Source organism: Bison bison, unplaced genomic scaffold (genome assembly GCF_000754665.1).
Source record: "Bison bison bison isolate TAMUID 2011002044 unplaced genomic scaffold, Bison_UMD1.0 scf7180017864291, whole genome shotgun sequence".
Lineage (NCBI taxonomy): Eukaryota > Metazoa > Chordata > Mammalia > Artiodactyla > Bovidae > Bison > Bison bison.
In genome coordinates, this window is record NW_011494863.1 from 11,990,751 (window position 1) to 11,994,697 (window position 3,947).

Below are 3,947 nucleotides of genomic sequence, written 5' to 3' on the forward strand. Positions count from 1 at the left end.
CGGATCAAGGGGTGGTGGAGGCGGTGCCTGTGCTGGGCTGAGCCTGCAGTTTTCGTGAGCTCTCCGCTCGTTGCCATGGGAACCGGGGGTGCCTTCCCAGTGAGTTCATTCTGCCCAGAACGTGGGGGCATGTGTGGGGGAGTCATGCGTGAGCTCAGCTCCTTCATGCCAAGCCCCTCCCAGGACAGAGTGAAGGCCGTGCTCCGGACCCCTGCTCCCTTCGACCCCCGAGGGCCAGCAATGGAAGAGCCCACCCTCCATCCTGCAGTTCCTTCGGCCAGGCTGTCTGAGCTCTGCCCTCAACTTTGTTCTCTCTCCTGTTCTCAATACACTCTGCCTCAAATCTGTCTCGCTTCTTCTTTTCTTCCATGCTCACTGGCTGGTGGTCTGGGCCCTCTCTCTCCTCCCCGATTCTGGCCTGGGAAGTGGGGTGGGACTGTCCAGTTACTGTGTGTGAGCCTGTGGTGAGAGTCCGCATGCTGCCTGCATCTGCTGAGTGTCTGGATCTGCTGTGGGTACAGATGTGTGCTGGCTTGGAAGTAAGGGCTCCCTTCTCTCTTCCCCAGGTCAAGCACTCAGGGAACCAAAATCCCTTGGAAGACATGTTCTGTTTCCTCCTTCCTTTGGAGTTTGGCCAAAAAGTCTGTAGATGGGAAAAACCCACACTCCTTATGGTCCAGATTTATTTGAAATCTTTATAAGTGCCTTTAGCCAGAGCATGTACACTTTTTTTTCCCCCTTAGTTTCCCTCAGCATCCCACTCTCCCATTATCTAAATCTGGGAGCTTCCCAGTCATCACTGCATACAATAAGTTTCTTCCCCTTATGGAGCCAAACAAACTGCCATCGAGAGCCAGAAAAAATGGGTTCCAGCCTCATATCTGCACCTGACTCCTTGTGTGACCTTAGACAACCCCTAGGCCCCAGTCTCCCCTTCCACGCAAAGAGAGGATTACAGAAGCTGTGGGCTAGCTGGCTGTCTTTGGTCTCTGATATTCCTCTTTGCTCTACTCATGCCCACCTCACACACATGCCCTGCTTTGGGGCTGGTGCTGGGTTAAGTGGGTGCTCATTTCTGAATTTTCACCCATGTGCATTTCCAGGAAGCTCTGAGGTAGATGATGAATTGAGATCTTTTTCAGAAAGTGAGTAATTCTGATTCCCTGCAGCATTTTTGTGTTATGTACTCCCCCCACCCAGGGTGCACATGCACACGGACACACACACACAGTCAGTACCCAGCCAGGGCAGTCCTGATGAGGTCAGGCCTTGGCCCAAAACCAAAAGCTGAGGCCTTGCTCGCCACTGCCCCCAACCTTCCAACCCACACATTCTGAGAAGTAAGTTCTGTTACTCCTTCCACTTACTGGCCCTAGCCTTTGCCTTGAAGCCACCAAAGGCAAAGGCAGTCCTTAGAGATGTCAGACAGTTATCATAGCTCCTCCTGCCTCAGCCCGCTCTTTTCCTGGCTGAAAGCCCTGGTTCCTCTGCCTTAGTGCTTGTTGATAGGCTTGGATCATGAACTCTTGGCCCCACTTCCCACAGCCCAGCTGATTGAAAGATTCCTGAGATGGCTCACAGACAGCAGCTCGCACTGTCTCTGGCTCATATACACAACTGTGACCCTGGAATAAAAGGGGTGGAGCCCATGCTGAGCTTTAACTTTCCTACTTGATGATTGGAGCCTTGGATGTCCCCAGGAGGTCCCTAATATTACCAATCCCATGAAAACTCTTTAGACTGTGATACATTCCTCTTTAGGTTAAAAGTCTCCATTTCTGAGTCTGGGCCCATCTAGTAGCTGCTGCATTGTTTGGAGAAGACAAATAATTTACTGTTTCTTTTTAATTGAGAGAAATGAGATTCTGACTAGCTGAGAGGTTGACTGGTTAGGCTGTGAAAGTTTACTGATTGGATGAGAGAATGGAGCTTATGAGTGGTTCTAGATTTTGACTGGGTAGGAGACACTGAACAGACCAGCTAGTTCTGGACTCAGAGATGACTGCTGGTTAATTTGGATTGGATTGCAGACTGATTGGACTGACTTTTGCTGGAATCTGATTGGCTAAACAGATGGATGGTTTAGTATAGTAGTCCTCAATCTTTTTGGTACCAAGGGCTGGTTTTGTGGATGACAATTTTTCCGCCAGGTGGGAAGGGGTGGGAGTGGGATATGGCTTTGGGATGATTCAAGGGCAGTAAGGTTCATATTCTTATGAGAATCTAATGCTTCTGCTGATCTGAGAGGAGGCTGATCTCAAGGGGTAATGCGAGCAATGGGGGGCAGGGGGTGACTGTAAATACAGATGAGGCTGGCTCGCTGGCCACTCATCTCTTGCTGTGTGGCCTAGTTCCTAACAGGCCACAGACCAGTACCAGTCCATGGCTCGGAGGTCAGGGACCCCTAATTTAGCAGATACATGCTGGACATGGGTCCCCAAGATCTGTACTCTCAAACCAGTTCAAACTACTTAAGCCCGCCTGCAGCCTTTGAGCAGCAGTCAGTCACACATACATTTCCTGGTGGGGCAAAACAAAGCTATTTATACCTCTGAACTTCATTTTCATCGCTGTAAAATGGCTTGTGATAATACTGGCTACCTCACCACGCTGTTGTGAGGATCTGATGAGAGAGGAAGGACGAGAACAAACTTTGTAGGCTGGAAAGTCCCTAAGGAGGTAGGAAGCAGGTATGATTGTGCAGAGCAGACCAGTGCTTTATAACCTCAAAGAGGGTCACCAACTTGGCCTCACCAATTCTGCTCTCCCCTACCCCATGCTGGCAAGAAGTCCAGGGAAGGGAGCAAAGACCCAACTTCCTTTTATGTTTTATCTGTCAGTAGGAACTTACGTGATCAAGGATCCAAGGAGCTACTAGGAGGTGACCATGGCAACACAACAGGGGGATTGGGACTGAGAAGGCCTTTCCCTAAGTCCAGGCTTAGTAATAATGATAAATATTTTTGGTTTTAATTTCTTTAATAGATAGTATATCCATATCTATCCATAATAGATAGTATAACCATGGATATACTTCTATGGATAAGTTCAAAACCTTAAACTTATATAAAAAGTAATACATTAAAAGTCTTATTCCCACCCCTGTGGCTGTGTACCCTGCCCAGTTCACCCTACTTCCCAACAGAGACGCACTCTGAAAGGATTTTCAGTGTGTCTTTATGGTAACTAACATCTGTTGCACACTTAACCTCTTCTAGCAAATCTTCTCATACTGTGATATTCTTTTACATAAGTTATCTATTTACTGCTCACAACAACCCTCTGTGGTACAGGTTGACATTATACTCCCATTTCACAGAGGAGGAAACTGAAGCCCAGAGGCTTCCAGTTGCTTTTGTTGCTGAAGCAATTTGACCAAGTTCATTCATTAAACAAAGGGGTCTATCTCCAAAGTGAGGGATCTTAAACCACCCGGCTCTCTGTGACACACAGGGGCAAGAAGCATGGGCTCTTTCAAGCATCTGAAAGATGAAAGTTGGGCACTTGCATTTTACTGCAGGCACTACTAACTTCAGTCCAAAACCCCGGTATAGAGGAGCCCAGCACTAACGCCTGCCCCCAACCTCTCTGCTCTCTCTTCAGGACCGCCGGGAGAGCTTGCCCACCTCTCCGCCCTGGACGCCCGGCGCATCCCGGCCCCCCAGCAGTCTGGATGGCTGGGTGAGCCCGGGGCCCTGGGAGCCGGGCCGTGGGAGCAGCATGAGCAGCCCCCCGCCGCTGCCACCGCCGCCGCCCATGTCCCCCTCGTGGAGCGAGCGCTCCGTATCCCCGCTGCGATCTGAGACGGAAGTGCGGCCCCCCAGCCGCCAGCTGCAGGCGCTTCTGGCTCGAAACATCATCAACGCGGCCCGGCGCAAGAGCGCCTCCCCGCGGCCAGCGGGCGCCGAGAGCCTCCGGCCCTTCTCCCCGCCGAGGGCGCCGCCGCC